General features: G+C 46.6%; 1 protein-coding gene across 2 annotated transcripts in view; it reads right to left on the bottom strand.

Annotated features, from left to right (window-relative positions):
• ROBO4 (roundabout guidance receptor 4) overlaps positions 1-17,590 on the bottom strand; it is a 1,158,575-nt gene that overhangs the window by 454,958 nt on the left and 686,027 nt on the right. The window lies entirely within an intron of this gene.

Below are 17,590 nucleotides of genomic sequence, written 5' to 3'. Positions count from 1 at the left end.
GTTTGTTTACTGTGTGTGTGTGCGACGCCACCTCTAACTCCGCCCCCCGCCTGAAGGCAGCGTGACTCTCCTGGCTGGCGCCGCATGGATGGGAGGACAGGAAGATTGCACGGCTACTGTGTCTGTGCCCCCTGCTGAGCCCCCCCTTGGCCGGCCTTGCATGTGTACTGTTCTCTCTCTCCCCCTTCCCCTCCCGGACCCCCCAAACAAGTGTGAGCCGAAATTTTGAACTGCTTTTATTACGAATGCGAAATTTAACATTACGACCCAAATTCGTAATTTCGTAATTAATTTTCAAATCGTAATTTACAATTTCGTAATCGAAATTTCACTCCCGTAATGACGAATTTCGTGTCTCCAACCGAAATTTTACTTTTTCAGGTTTGTAAGGGTTTCTATCCCTCTAGATGCCTAAAATGAATAGCACAGCCAGTCCTCCTCGTCCTCCTCCTCCTCCCTCCCTCTCTCTCTCTCTCTCTCTCTCTCTCTCTCTCTCTCTCTCTCTCTCTCTCTCTCTCTCTCCAGAGATCTGTAGTATTTCAAAACCATACTCACATTCATGACATGTCCAGGGATCAAACCCAGGCCAACCACATGGTAGACAGCTATGCTCACCACCATACCACCAAACACACACTAAATAGACTGCTAACCTAAATCTTACTTGTAGACAGTCATATGAGACACATGCTGGGTGCAGGGCTTTGTGATTGGACCATGGACCATGCGATAGAGTGAGGTGCAAAAATGAAATCATGCCTAGCAGAGGATGGTTTCACAATGCTAAATGCTAGGCTGGCTGTGGTGCAATTGGTTAGTGTGTCTGGCTGGTAACAGCAAGGTTACAGGTTCGATTCCATCCAGGCATGTCTTTTCCTTTTGCGTTCAACAGTTGTCCAAACAGAGCCAACAGAGCCCCAGATAGCCATGTAGAGTTAGGTCACAGCTAGCCTGGCTGTGGTGCAATTGGTTAGTGTGTCTGGCTGGTAACAGCAAGGTTACAGGTTCGATTCCATCCAGGCATGTCTTTTCCTTTTGAGTTCAACAGTTGTCCAAACACCGAGCACAAAGTTTTGCATGCGTAAAGTTTTACGCACGCAAAATACCCCATGGGGTTCAATGGCGCAGCGCACGCACGCAAAAGGAAAAGACATGCCTGGATGGAATCAAACCTGTAACCTTGCTGTTACCAGCCAGACACACTAACCAATTGCACCACAGCCAGGCTAGCTGTGACCTAACTCTACATGGCTATCTGGGGCTCTGTTGGCTCTGTTTGGACAACTGTTGAACGCAAAAGGAAAAGACATGCCTGGATGGAATCGAACCTGTAACCTTGCTGTTACCAGCCAGACACACTAACCAATTGCACCACAGCCAGGCTAGCTGTGACCTAACTCTACATGGCTATCTGGGGCTCTGTTGGCTCTGTTTGGACAACTGTTGAACGCAAAAGGAAAAGACATGCCTGGATGGAATCGAACCTGTAACCTTGCTGTTACCAGCCAGACACACTAACCAATTGCACCACAGCCAGGCTAGCTGTGACCTAACTCTACATGGCTATCTGGGGCTCTGTTGGCTCTGTTTGGACAACTGTTGAACGCAAAAGGAAAAGACATGCCTGGATGGAATCGAACCTGTAACCTTGCTGTTACCAGCCAGACACACTAACCAATTGCACCACAGCCAGCCTAGCATTTAGCACTGTGAAACCATCCTCTGCTAGGCATGATTTCATTTTTGCACCTCACTCTATCGCATGGTCCAATCACAAAGCCCTGCACCCAGCATGTGTCTCATATGACTGTCTACAAGTAAGATTTAGGTTAGCAGTGTATTTAGTGTGTGTTTGGTGGTATGGTGGTGAGCATAGCTGTCTTCCATGTGGTTGGCCTGGGTTTGATCCCTGGACATGTCATGAATGTGAGTATGGTTTTGAAATACTACAAATCTCTGGAGAGAGAGAGAGAGAGAGAGAGAGAGAGAGAGAGAGAGAGAGAGAGAGAGAGAGAGAGAGAGAGAGAGAGAGAGAGAGAGAGAGAGAGAAGGTTGGTTGGTTATTCATTTTAGGCATCTACAGGGATAGAAACCTTTGCAAACTTTAAAATACTAAATTTCGTAATCGTAATTACGAAAATTTGCGTAATTTGCGAAAATTACGAAATTTCGATTACTGCTGAAATCGTAATTGTAGTAATTTCGCGAAATTTCGGAAATTCGTAATTAGGTCATTACGCTCATCCCTAGCTGCATTAGGAGTGCTGTGCTGAGGCAAGGAAGCCCATGCCCATAGTAGGCTAAAGTTGTGATCACTTCTTGCTGCTGCATTAATAAAAAAAAAAAAGTGGACCTGAACTCTTGCACAGGACAGAAGGAAAACTTGGAGAGATGCACCCTGTATGTATTTAGATTTAGCCTATTTCATCCCCCCTCATTTATTACTAATCGCAAGTTGTAATTTGATCCTCCCTGTGTCACCTGACTGCCATGCCATGGCAGATAAGCTCATTAGAAAGCACAGGATGTTAACAATATGTATGCTTCCATGAAAGCAGGAAGTAGAAAAAGTGATGATTTATTTTAAGATTTGTATCAGCTGTAACAAAGAAATGTTTTGTTTAAAGTGTACCAGAGACGAGCAGCGTCTTTGGTACAATACTTACAGTAGGCTTCCTTAAACACGTTAGGGCTGCTCGTCCCTTGCCATTTCCCTGGGTGACTCCAGTCACCCATAATTGTCCCCGAAAGCCTGGCCGAGTTGCGCTCAGTCACACATGTGCGGCCCTTCCAGGTGCGCTCCTGTCCCTGGGCGGGATCGGTGCTTGCGCAGTACAAGTATAGGGACGGGAGCGCGCCTGGCCGAGCCACACATGCGCGATGGAGTGCAGCCAGGCTTTCGGGGACAACTGCAGGTGACAGGAGTCACCCAGTGAGATGGCGAGGGACGAGCAGCCCTAACGGAGCTTAAAGGAGTTATCCGGCCAAAAAAAGAAAATAAACGCTACTTACCGGGGGCTTCCTCCAGCCCCAAGCTCCCAGCATGTCCCTCGCCGCAGCTCTTCCTGCAGCCGTTCGCTGCAGCTCTGTCCCGGTCCCCAGCGATGACGTCAGGCCGGCCTCCAGGTCGGCCTGTACTGCACCTGCGTGAGCGGCGCTGTCAATCACTGCCACGTGGAGCGGACTGCGCAGGCACAGAACTACTGCGCCTGCGCAGTCCGCTCCGGCCCACGTGGCGGTGATTGACAGCGATGTTTGCGCAGGCGAGCGGCTGCAGGCAGAGCTGCGGCGAGGGACATGCTGGGCGCTTGGGGCTGGAGGAAGCCCCCGGTAAGTAGCGTTTATTTTCTTATTTTTGCCCGGATAACTCCTTTAAGGAATCCCCAGGTAAGTATGGAACTTGGGACGCTTCTCATCTCAGGTTCAATGTAAAAATTATTATGCTGTTGCCTATCTTTAAGAGCAGAGAGGACATTCTGAGTTCAGGTCCACTTTAAAGTGTACCAGAGGTCACGGTTTATAAAGTTTTTTTTTTACTTACCCTGGGTTTCCTCCACCCCCATAAGCACGGTTCTTCCCTCGCCATCCTCCTGCAGTCCTCTGTTTTAGCGATAATCAGCTCCGGCATTTGGCTCAGTGATGTCTGCCGGGGTCTTCTGCGCATACACAGAAGGTCAGCACTGATTACCGCTGAACAGAGGGCAATGGGAGGATGACGAGGGATTCATCCATGCTTATGGGGCTGGAGGCAGCCCCAGGTAAGTAAAAAATGTTGTAATTTGTGATCTCTGGGGTCACTTTAAAGGAGAACTGTAGTGAGAGGTATATAGAGGCTGCCATATTAATTTCCTTTTAAGCAATACCAGTTGCCTGGTTATCCTGTTGATCATCTACGTCTAATACCTTTTGCCCTAGACCCTGAACAAGCATGCAGCAAATCAGGTGTTTCTGACAGTTTTGTCAGATCTGACACGATTAGCTGCATGCTTGTTTCTGGTGTGATTTTGCAGGCAGATAGCTTAGCAGGGCTGCCAGGTAACTGGTGTTGCTTAAACAGAAATCAATATGGCAGCCTCCATATACCTCTCACTACAGTTCTCCTTTAAATGCTATTGTAAACAAACAGTCCCAGGATGTGTGATGCTGGGAATACACAATAAGATTTTTCAGATTTACTGTCCGATCCATTTCCATTCACTTCTATGAGAAATCGATCAAAAAAAGATTGAAAATATAGTATAATATTGTGTGTGTGTGTGTGTGTGGGGGGGGGGGGGGGGGGTTTCATGTGGCTGAAGACTGGGGGGGGGGGGGGGGCGCCACAGGTTTTCTCGCCTGGAGTGACAAAATGGCTAGAGGCGCCCCTGGCCATGGATGTCTTTCAAGGAAAGCATCTAAGCCCCCTTTTAATGCAGGTATAGAGTTTGCCATAATGACTTCCTGTGGCAATGCATTCCACATCTTAATTACTCTTACTGTAAATAACCCTTTCCTAAATAAATGGTTAAAACGTTTTTCCTCCATGCGCAGATCATATCCTCTAGTCCTCTGAGAAGGCCTAGGGACAAAAAGCTCATCCACCAAGCTATTATATTGCTCTCTGATGTATTTATACATGTTAATTAGATCCCCTCTAAGGCGTCTTTTCTCTAGACTAAATAAACCCAGTTTACCTAACCTTTCTTGGTAAGTGAGACCTTTCATCCCACGGATCAATTTTGTAGCTCGTCTCTGCACCTGCTCTAAAACTGCAATATCTTTTTTGTAATGTGGTGCCCAGAACTGAATTCCATATTCCAGATGTGGCCTTACTAGAGAGTTAAACAGGGGCAATATTATTCTAGCATCTCGAGTTTTTATTTCCCTTTTAATGCATCCCAGAATTTTGTTAGCTATAGCTGCAGCGGCTTGGCATTGAGTATGATTATTTAACTTGTTGTCGATGAGTACTCCTAAGTCTTTCTCCAAGTTTGATGTCCCCAACTGTATCCCATTTATTTTGTATGGTGCTAGACCATTGGTACGACCAAAATGCATGACTTTACATTTTTCAACATTGAATTTCATCTGCCATGTACGTGCCCATATAGTCATACTATCCAGATCCTGTTGCAATATGACACTATCTTCCTGAGAGTTGATGATTCTGCCCAATTTTGTATTATCTGCAAAAATAGCAACATTGCTCACTACTGCATCTACTAGGTCATTAATAAATAAATTAAAGAGCACTGGACCCAGTACAGACCCCTGTGGGACCCCAGTGCTAACAGTCTCCCATTTTGAGTATGATCCATTGACCACAACTCTTTGTTTTCTATCCATTAGCCAGTTCCCTATCCATGCACACAGACTCTTCCCCAGTCCTTGCATCCTCAACTTTTGCACCAGACTTTTGTGTGGAACAGTGTCGAAAGCCTTTGCAAAGTCCAAGTATATCACATCTACAGCATTCCCAATATCCACATTAGCGTTCACTACCTCATAAAAGCTGAGCATGTTAGTCAAACAGGACCTGTCTTTAATAAACCCATGTTAATGCTGAGAAATAAGATAATTTTCTACTATGATAAAAACAAGGAACACCAAGAGCCCCAATAGTGAAATATGTACTGGTAAATGGTTACTAGATAGAGTAAATATTAATACTCACCAACCAGGGTTACCATTAGGCAACCACTGTAAAGGCAGGTGGGGAGATTTTCCTGACCCCACTCAGGAATAAGAAGTCGCTCTCTGTAGATGAGAAAAAAGGGGTTCAACCCTCCACCCAGGGTGGACTCAATATTATGCAGGAGAACAGAGGCGCCAAAAGGATAAAAGGAAGCTAAATGAGCTTAAAAACCAAATTCTTGGTAAATAGAGGAGGTAGTGGTGGACTTACCTCCTCCAAGTAGACACACAACGACTGTAGTAAAGACAGTCAATATATTTTATTTATGAACTCGAAATATGCAACGCGTTTCGCAGGTCTGATCCCGCTTCATCAGGCAATAACAACGGAGCAATAGCATATGTGGTCAGTAGAAGAGCCAGGCACCTCTGTAGTAAAGACAGTCAATATATTTTATTTATGAACTCAAAATATGCAACGCGTTTCGCAGGTCTGATCCCGCTTCATCAGGCAATAACAACGGAGCAAGAGCATATGTGGTCAGTAGAAGAGCCAGGCACCTCTGTGCCTGGCTCTTCTACTGACCACATATGCTATTGCTTCGTTGTTATTGCCTGATGATGCGAGATCAAACCTACAAAACGCGTTGCATATTTGGAGTTCATAAATAAAATATATTGACTGTCTTTACTACAGTCGTTGTGTGTCTACTTGGAGGAGGTAAGTCCACCACTCCCTCCTCTATTTACCAAGAGTTTGGTTTTTAAGCTCATTTAGCTTCCTTTTATCCTTTTGGCGCCTCTGTTCTCCTGCATAATTTTCTACTATGAAGTCATGTATAGTATCTCTTAGTAACCCCTCAAATAGTTTGCATACAACTGATGTTAAGCTTACAGGTCTATAATTTCCTGGATCTGATTTCTTGCCCTTCTTAAATAATGGGAAAACGTGGGCTGTACGCCAATCCACTGGGTCTCTGCCAGTTGAAAGAGGGTCACAAAAGATAAGATAAAGGGGTTTATCTATAACTGAACTTAATTCCCTTGGGACCCGAGGATGCATGACATCCGGGCCAGGTGCCTTGTCTATTTTTTAATTTATTTAGTCTTGCCTTTACTTCTTCCTGCGTTAAAGGGAATGTCCAAGCAAAATAAAGAAATGAGTTTCACTTACCTGGGGCTTCTACCAGCCCCATGCAGCCATCCTGTGCCCTCGTAGTCACTCACTACTGCTCCAGTCCCCCGCTAGCAGCTTGCTGACCTCGGAGGTCAGCAGGACGCATTGCGTACATTTTTACGCATTCCCGCTAGTCCAGAAACATTAACACATACATTTTTGCGCATTACTGGTTCAATGCGTAAAAATTTACGCATTGAACCAGTAACGCATAAAAAATGTATGTGTTAATGTTCCTGGACTAGCGGGAATGCGTAAAAATGTACGCAATGTGTCCTGCCGACCTCCGAGGTCGGCAAGCTGCCAGCGGGGGACTGGAGCAGCAGTGAATGACTACGAGGGCACAGGATGGCTGCATGGGGCTGGCAAAAGCCCCGGGTAAGTGAAACTCATTTTTTTATTTTGCTTGAACCTTCCCTTTAAGTATTTAATATTACAGTTGGAAGATTGAGACCCTTCTGCCTCTGTAATTTGCAACAGTGCTGTTTCCTTTGTGAAGACAGAAGCAAAGAAAGCATTTAATAACTCTGCCTTACCTTGGTCATCCACCGTTGAGTTCCCACCCTCATCCTTTAGGAGTCCTATACAGTCAACTTTCTTTTTTTAGAGTTGATGTACTTGTAAAACTTTTTGGGTTAGATTTGATATCCCTAGCCATTTGATTTTCAGCTTCGATCTTTGCCAGCCTAATTTCTTTTTTTACAATTTTGATTGCGCTCCTTATAATTGCTTAGTGCAGCCTCGGTCCCCTCCTGTTTTAGAACCTTATAGGCATTCTTTTTCTGCTTCATTTTATCTCTAACCTTTCTATTCATCCATAGAGGCCTTTTTTTATTCCTAGACATTTTGTTTCCATATGGGATATACATACTACAATATTGATTGAGAATAAGTTTAAAAGCTTGCCATTTCCCTTCAGTGTCCTCCCCTTGTAGTACATTATCCCAGTTCACCAAACTTAGTGCCTGCCTAAGTTGATTGAACTTTGCTTTTCTAAAAATTCATAATTTTAGTGGTCCCACTACCCCGTGGCCCATCAGTCACCAGATCAAACGTTATCATGTTGTGATCACTATTTCCCAAATGTTCTTGAACCTACACATTTGATACATTCTCTGGTCTATTATAAATGATCAGATCCAGTAACGCATTCCCCCTTGTTGGTTCCATTACCATTTGAGTCAAGTAATTGTCCTGTAGTGCTGCCAGAAATCTGCTGCTTTTACCAGAATGGGTAGCCTTAATACTCCAGTCAATGTCTGGAAAGTTGAAGTCGCCCATAACTATGACTTAATTGTCACTCACTGTCTGCCACACAACTTAGTTATCGTTTAGTACACTAGGGATTATAGTTAGTTGCGTACTACTACTACCACTACTACTACTACTAGTTTACTTAATTTCTACTGTTAGTCTGTGAGTTTATTAGCTTCTATACTGTGTAATAGTTACTTCACAGGCCAGCATCTGTTGTGATCTGTGACTGTCATCTGCCCGACCCTATTGATTGATTGCATCCGACCGTGTGTGACCGACTTTAATTGCCACTCACTGTCACATGAGTTAGTTACTGACTACTGTTAGTGACTACTGTTAGTAGTACTACTACTATTTAAATAAAAAAAAAAAAACTTTCATTTTTTGTTGTCACTCATCACCACCAGTCACCACCAACCCAGACTCTTTATTAAAGTTTACACCCTTTCCCGCCCTTTTCTACACATATATATATTTTTTCTTATTGTATTTGTATAATTGTACAATGACTGGCAGAGGTAGAGGGCGAGGCACCAGCAGGAGAGGCAGCGCCATTGCAGCAGCCACTGCCAGCACCAGCAGGTCTGTGACTGGTCCGCCGCCAGCCACTGACCGCAGAGTTGTGGAGGAGGGAGCAGAGGCGCAACAGCAGCGTGTTGCACCCATCTTTGAGACGGGGCGTCGCCCCCGGCCTATTGTGGAGATTCAGGTGCAGGCTGTGGTGGAAATGATGGCGGAGCAGCAAGCCACCGTTTCCAGCCAGACCTCCAGCACCAGCGAGACCAGTGCCACCACCACCAGCACTCCGGTCCGCAGTAGGCCTCCACCACTGCTTGAGGTCATGTCGACCCCAGCGATCAGCCTGCCCTCAATGAGCTCGCTCTTCACTCCAGGGACCGCAAGCATTTTGAGCGATGTGGTTGCCCAGTTTGAGGAGGAGATGATGGGGCATCATACAAGGAGGAGGAGGAGGACTTTGAGGTGGAGGAGATTGTTGTTGGCACTGAGGAGGAGGGGCGTGATGCAGGGGATGTTGGGGTAGAGGAGCCGGTTGAGGCGGGCTCAGAGGAGATGTTTGGGGATGATGATGATGTGCTGGATCCACCCTATGTGCCACCAGTACCACCAGCACAGTTGGTTGAAGGCAGCTCGTCATCGGAGGAGGAGGCGTCTCTGGCACAGAGGTGCGGCAGCAGCAAGGCGGCCAGCACAGGGCGTGGAAGGCAGGAGCCACAGCCTGCTGCTTCAGCCGCTACCACCACCCGCAGCAAACCTCTTCCAAGCAAACAGAAAAAACCCCAACCCTCCAAAGGAAAACAAAATCCCCAGCCCTAAAGCTCGAAGGGCAAGTTGAAGTGCCCAGTCTAGAGGTTCTTTAGTAAGTGCGAAGTGAACAAGACCCGTGCAATTTGCCACAGTTGCGATGTCAGTCTCAGCAGAGGTCGCGATCTCAACAAGTTGAGTATCTCCTGCCTGCAGACCCACTTAGAGACTTAGATTTTAAGGACTACAGTGAGTTTATGAAGCTGAAGGACAGTGGCGCAGGCAGTGGTCAGAGCCAGACAGCCACTGCACAGACTTCAGGAGCAGTAGCAGCTGCAGCAGCAGCATCCCACCCTCCTGTTCATCCAGCAGCAGCAGCAGGAGCACAGCAACTCACTGTCTAATTTATTTAATTGCAGAAAAATGCAGAAAAAAAGTTTTCCATCAATTTTTTTTTTTTTAAAATACATAAATTTAAATATGAAATTTAAAAAAAAAAAAGGCCATCCGAATTCAAGAACACGAATTTTTCCCGAATTCAGTTACCAATCACAAATCAAATTCGAATTGTGGTGTCTGGATTAAAAACTGTGTTGTCCAAATTGTGCATTGGACACAATGTGGGCTTCACGACTGCTGTCCGGAACCTCCTGCTGTTTATTTACAGCCATGCTACCAACGCTAGGTACCATGGCCCGTTACATTGCCTGCTGTAAAACATCACTCCTCCTCCTCCTGCTCCTCCTGCTGCTGCTGTATTTAACCTCCTGCTGTCTGTGTTCCCACCACCAGGATCCACAGAATTATGCGCTGCTGCCATGCGCCACTAGCTATTACGCCTCAAAACATTAGAGTTCTGTAAGGAAAAAAACATTAAGTTGGGTACAAGAGGAAGAATATGAACACAAAACAAACAAACAAAAAAAGATGGTGGTGGTGAAGAAGAAGAAGAATAACCAGGTGAAGAAGAAGAAGAACTTGAAGAACCATATGCAAGTGAAGAAGAAGATGATGAAGATGATAGGAATGATTGATGACGAGAAAGAAGATGGTAAAACAAAAAAAGAAGGTGAAGAAAAGATGGAGAGAACAAAAAGAAGAAGGTGAAGATGGTAAAGAAGAATAAACAAGAAATGCAGAAAAAAAGTTTTCCATAAATTTTTTTTTTAAATTACACCTATTTAAATAGGATTTCCCTTTAAAAAAAAACGGCCATCCGAATTCGCGAACACAAATTTTTCCCGAATGCAGTTACCGATCACGAATCAAATTCGAATTGAATTAGATGGTCGCGATCGAATTCGAATCCAAATTTGCCCCGGACCCGAATTCGAATGTAGTCGAATCAAATTTGGGTACATTTTAGCATGCCTGGTATGCACTGACTGGTATAATACAGTGTGCAGTCACACAGATGCAGTAAAAGGTATGCAGTGACTGGTATAATACAGTGTGCAGTCACACGGATGCAGTGAAAGGTATGCACTAACTGGTATATAAAACAGTGTGCAGTAACACAGATGCAGTGAAAGGTATGCACTGACTGGTATAATACAATGTGCAGTCACAGATGCAGTGAAAGGTATGCACTGACTGGTATAATACAATGTGCAGTCACAGATGCAGTGAAAAGTATGCACTGGTATAATACAGTGTGCAGTCACACGGATGCAGTGAAAGGTATGCACTAACTGGTATATAAAACAGTGTGCAGTAACACAGATGCAGTGAAAGGTATGCACTAACTGGTATATAAAACAGTGTGCAGTAACACAGATGCAGTGAAAGGTATGCACTGACTGGTATAATACAATGTGCAGTCACAGATGCAGTGAAAGGTATGTATTGACTGGTATAATACAATGTGCAGTCACATAGATGCAGTGAAAGGTATGCACAAACTGGTATATAAAACAGTGTGCAGTAACACAGATGCAGTGAAAGGTATGCACTGACTGGTATAATACAGTGTGCAGTCACATAGATGCAGTGAAAGGTATGCAGTGACATGTATAATACAGTGTGCAGTCATGCAGATGCAGTAAAAGGTATGCAGTGACTGGTATAAAACAGTGTGCAGTCACACAGATGCAGTGAAAGGTATGCACTGACTGGTATAATACAATGTGCAGTCACACAGATGCAGTGAAAGGTATGCAGTGACTGGTATAATACAGTGTGCAGTCACACAGATGCATTGAAAGGTATGCAATGACTGTGCTGGGCCTGGCGCAGTATAAAAAGGGCCAGCTGCGACAGACAAGGCTGTATATGCAGTGTCAGTGGCACACACACACACAAAAAAGACCCCACATCACATAAACATTAGCTCTCAAAAGAGGTGCTTTTCAGCAACAAGCAAGCTAACAAGACCTAACTAATGCTTTCCCTATCTCTCCAGCAATCTCTCCCTTCTCTCACTAAGCTGGCAGCAGACTGAGTGAGAAAATGGCAGACGCAGCATCGTTTTTATAGGGGGGGGGGGGTCCAGGAGGGAGTGCAGCCTGATTGGCTGCCATGTGTTTGCTGACTGTGATGTAGAGGGTCAAAGTTTAGCCCAATGATGTGGTATAGGGAGCGGGTCGAACTCGCTATGTGTTTGCGGTTCACCGCGAACGCGAATAAGTTTGCCGGGGAAACGTTCGGCCATCTCTATTGCAGAATCACAGTGAGACTGAGAGACAGATGCTGCTGACTGTGTGCTAATGCTAGTCTAAATCTAACACTAAACTAACACAGTAACTGATAAATAATCAAAAACTAATCCTCAACCTACCTACAGGCTACTAGGCTACCTAGCAGACCTAGCCTGCACAGACATCAGCTAAGCTAGCCTAGCACTGTATACAGTAAATACACTACAGCTACACTGACTGACTAACACAATTAAATCACTATCTGTCTATACAGCAATACAATAAATGTGTTGGAAATGTGTTTAGGATGCAAAATGCTGGGTTTAACAGTGGAAAAGCACTTGCTCAGATGAACAGCAGCACTGAAGATGCTCTCAGTACCACAGAGTCACAAGCAAGGACGAGATCCTCAAGATGGTTGCCTCCTTATATAAAGGAGGGGAGGGCCAGGCTCCCCTCTTCTGATTGGTTGCTAGGGCCTCTACTGGGGGCCCTCTGATTGGCCCAATGACGTCATACAACGACATTTCCCTGACTACTGCGATCACGAGCTGGTGATCATGAGTAACTCGTGATCACGAGTAACTTGTGATCACAAGTCAAGTCACAAGTACAATCACAAGTGCAATCACAAGTGCATTCGTGAGTGGCAATTGTGATCGAGAGCCAATCACGATTGTCGATTACGACCTTGTGATCAGCAAAAACGACTTGTGATCACGAGCGTGTGACAAGCACCACTGATTTCATGCTGAAATCGATCAGGAATTGGCCCTGTGACACCACAAGTGCTGCCTCGCTGTGCCAACGCTAACCCTAATGGTTAATGTGCCCCTCCCCCACCTTCCCAGTGCCCAGTGCCCATTACCTGTACGCGCATGCTGCTTATCTGCCGCTGGATCCGGGATCCATCCTTCAGTCATACACGCGCCCCATGTGGTTGCTGGCATGCATGTGGTGCGTGTGTGACACACGTGCACCCACATTACTCCAGCAACCACTTGGGCCGCATGTATGGACAAAGGGCAAATCTCGGAGCAAGCAGCAGACATGGACAGGTACTGTATAGGGCACTGAGGGAGGGGTAAATTGAGCATTAGGAGGGGCAGCATCGTGGGTTTCATCGCTCATCCCAATATTGCTCGCAGTTACTGCCATGCACCTGACAGACCACGTAGGCCCGACATCTTGCAGCATGTTCAACTAATTTATGTGACCAGTTTCGGCACAAAATTGGTTGCATCTTGTTGACACCGACTTTCATCCGATTCGATTATAATAATCAAATTGGATGGTCGATTGGCAACCAAGTCACCTGATGTATGGCCTAACTTATTTTATTTCATTTTTTTTTTAAAGTGGACCTGAACTCAGAACGTCCTCTCTGCCCTAAAAGATGCACAATAGCATAACACAAAACATTTTTTTGTTACAGCTGATACAAATACTAAAATAAAGCTGCACTGTTTCTACTTCCTGCTTTCATAGAAGCAGCCACATTGTTAACAGCCCGTGCATTCAAATGAGCTTATCTGCCATCTCTGCCATGGCAGTCAGGTGACACAGGGGAGAGATCAAATTACAGCTTGTGATTAGACACAAATGAGAGGTAATTTAGGCAGGCTAAACTCTCAATACATACAGGATGCATTTCTCTGTTTTCCTTCTGTCCTGTGCAAGACTTCAGGTCCACTTTAATTTTTTTTTTAAATACTGTTTTTTTTTTTAATGTTTTTTTATTATGTTTTTATTTTTAATTATTATTATTATTATTTTTTTTACTAACCAGAGATATATAGAGAACAGATCTGTAACGATTGTGGAACTTTCCCCGTGATCAGCGCACAACGCGTGCGCTGACACGGCGGAAATCCTCCACAAGCGTATAATTTGCAGGAACCCAGCAAAAGGTGCTACGCACCCGTAGAGGGAAAATTCCTGTTGGCAGATGGCGCTGGGGAGTGCAGAGGAACCAATCCTCTGTACCTCCACAAATGCCAGACAGGAATTTGTACGAAGCGCAGAACGCAATCGCAAGAGAGGCAATTGCGAATGAGAACGAGCAAAGGGACAGATTGTATGTGTGTGCGCCAATCTAGTCGCCACCCCGCGACCGCGCACACACAACAGCAGATATGAAATAGGAACGCGATCGCGAGAGGTGCGATCGCCAGACGTGACACAAGGCAGATCAGAACAGAATACGAGGTTAGCAAAGGCACAGCAAATAATACAATGAGAATAACAAGGAAAATAACAAACGCTAGCTAACCGCGGACACCGCACTCATTCGCAACAGTGCACGCGGTTATGCGCGGTCTCCACGTGATAAGCACAATAGAGACAAGCACGCCTAACTAACCATTGACAGACAAACATGAAACAGAGGACGCGTACGCTTGCTTAACGGTTACCTCACCGAGCCTCCAGCAAGCGTAGCAGACAAGACAGACACACGAAAACAGGGACAAACGAGAGATAGGATCCCCAGCGCTAGCGAAAAGTGGCTGGCACGATCCCAGGAGACAGAACAGAAGGATCCCCAGCGCTAGCGAAAAGTGGCTAGCGCGATCCCAGGAGACAGAGTTGCAGAACAGAAGGATCCCCAGCGCTAGCAAAAAGTAGCTAGCGCGATCCCAGGAGACAGAACAGAAGAGATAGCTGGTAGCAACCACTGCACCAGCTATACTCCAAGAACAGAGATAAGAACCATTTCCTCTCGACCACCGTTGGGACAGGACAATGGCAACAGAACATACAAACAGATAATACAATCCTAACTGCACTAAAAACCTGCCTAGCGCAGATTCAAGAATTACTCTAAGCTGAACTTCAAACAAAGAGCATGGCTGACACTCCCGGCAGGAGTGTTACACAGGACAAAATCCTTATGAACAGTGAAGCATTGTGGGAAAGACATAGTACTAAGGCCTCGTTCACACTTGCGGTTAGTGTTGGGCGAACAGTGTTCGCCACTGTTCGGGTTCTGCAGAACATCACCCTGTTCGGGTGATGTTCGAGTTCGGCCGAACACCTGATGGTGTTCGGCCTTTTAAGTTCGGGTTCGCCCCGAACTTCTGTATGCCCCCGAACAGGGCCGAACAGGGCCCCTGTTCGGGCGAACAGGGCCCTGTTCGGCCGAACAGGCCGCAATACGGCCCCCCTATGGGGTCGCAGGCATAAGGGGGGAGCATGCCCCGATCGCGGGGGGGGTCGGAAATTCCCCCCACCCCCTCCGCTAGCGCTCCCCCCTCTGCCCACTTCCCCATAAAAAAAGTTTAAATCAAGTTCAATAGTACCTGGCTGGTGGCATTGGCTGGCAGTGGAGTGAGGAGGAGGAGGAGTCCGAGTAGCAGAGTGACGTTGAGGCCGGGCAGCGGGCGGTTCAGCGCTAGTACCCTTGTGGTACTTCCGCCCTTTCTCTGACCTCACGTCCTCTGCATACGAGGGTACGCGTCACGCGTACCCTCGTATGCGTCATCACGCAGAGGACGTGAGGTCAGAGAAAGGGCGGAAGTACCACAAGGGTACTAGCGCTGAACCGCCCGCTGCCCGGCCTCAACGTCACTCTGCTACTCGGACTCCTCCTCCTCCTCACTCCACTGCCAGCCAGTGCCACCAGCCAGGTACTATTGAACTTGATTTAAACTTTTTGTATGGAGAAGCGGGCAGAGGGGGGAGCGCCAGCGGAGGGGGTGGGGGGAATTTCCGACCCCCCCCGCGACCGGGGCATGCTCCCCCCTTATGCCTGCGACCCCATAGGGCCCCCAAAATGGGCATGTTCGGGGGTCCCATTGACTCCCATTGAGTTCGGCGTTCGGGCCGAACATGCCGAACATCTGGCCCATGTTCGGCCTGTTCGGCCCGAACCCGAACATCCAGGTGTTCGCCCAACACTACTTGCGGTTGTCTGCCAAACGGACCGGATGACCTGACCGGATCCGGACCGGATCCGGATCGGAACCGTACGGTTCTGATCCAGATCCGATCCGGATCCGGTCAGGTTGCATCAGGTGTTCATCAGGATGCGATCCGGATCCGTTTGGCAAAAGTTACGTAAAAAACAAAAAAAATGTTGGGGTCTGGGAGGTCAGCAGAAGGGGGACCTGTGGAATCAGGCCCTCCGCTGTTTAGCACTCACCTCCACCTCCAACATGCTGCCAACATCTCCAGCTCGTGCTGCTCCACTCCAAAATGCTTGCCCATGTGTCCCCGATCCAATATCGCCGCAACAATCCTCATAGGAAGTGGGGTAGAACATCCGGATTTTTAGCCAGTGTGTTGTGCGCTATCCGGTTCTCATTGATTTGTATTGGCCGGATGGTGCAGTCCGGCTCCGCCCCGGATACGGCTGCCGGAGGAGCCGGACCAAAAAATAGCGCATGTTGGAACGGACGCCGGAGTCCGGATCCGGTCCGGCTCCGGTCCGGACGAAACGGACGCATGTGAACGGTGGCATAGACTTACATTGCTATGCCGTGCGTCCGTTTCGTCCGTTCCGCATGCGGTGCGGCTCCGGCACGGCGATTCCGGATAGCCACCGCTAATGTGAACCGGGCCTTATAGTACACGCCTCCAATGAATGTGGCCAGGCAATTTGCATGACAACGTATGCAAATTCCTCTGCAAGCACAAGCTGCAAAACTGACAGAAGCTCTTCTTTCCAGAGTCCTGCAGCATGCAAATCAAAACAATGGTCAAAAAGCTGCCTGCCTGCACAGGCAGCTGAGCAAATCATCACAAGATCCTTTCCAGCTTGCAGCTCCCCTATGATCACAGTGATCACATGGCTGCAATTACCGAGCGCCGTTTATTAACGGTGCTGCAATTGAGAACTGACTGCAGTGGGCCATTTATAAATGGCACTTGGTAGTAAAGTGGCTAAAGGAGCCCACCCTTCTCCCCACATCCAAGTATCAGAGCAGCAGATCAGGTCTACCAAGTCCAGATCCTCTTGTCTCTTCTATCTTCACTGCCACCATTCAGTGTTCAGCTGCATTCCTCCATCAGGCTCCTGAATGCATATCATGTCACATTGGGAGCCTATATAGGAACATTGCTGCATACTGAGTGGCTGCAGTGAAGAGGAGACGAGAGTACTCAGATTTCGAGTTGGTATTTGTGCTACGCTGCTCTGTTATTCGGATGGGGGAAAGAGGCCACTCCCCCGACCCCATCTTCCCTGTAGTGTCTTGCCATGCTTACAAAAGGGTGTAGGGGAGGGATTTTTATACTGGTAACACCATGAAAGGGAAGGGGGGCGGATTTTATTTTGATTACACTAAAGGTGGCAATTGTTCATATGATCAATTCTCTGATTCAATTATAATATTGATAAAATCGACCCGGTATTAAGATTGATTATATTAATCTGATCAAATTGGATAGCAGCTTAACTGCCGCTGCAGAAATCGGAAGAGGAAGCTACCTGCAGTAGCCCAGTGCTGTCTGAGCCCTCGCTGGAACCATTAGCAGGTAAGAGCATTACAATACCTTAGTTATAAGCTATCTGAATCTGATTTGCCCACGCTGCAAATGTGCAGCTTTAGTTAGGGAGTTCTTTAGATTCTGAAGCACCAATATAGGTTTTCAATATTTCTTTAATTATAACAATATCTTGATCAATACAATTTCTCTACTGTAA

This window comes from Hyperolius riggenbachi, chromosome 6 (assembly GCF_040937935.1).
Source record: "Hyperolius riggenbachi isolate aHypRig1 chromosome 6, aHypRig1.pri, whole genome shotgun sequence".
Taxonomy (NCBI): Eukaryota; Metazoa; Chordata; class Amphibia; order Anura; family Hyperoliidae; genus Hyperolius; species Hyperolius riggenbachi.
Note: the sequence above shows the minus strand (reverse complement) of the source record. Positions and strands in the feature narration are given on the sequence as shown.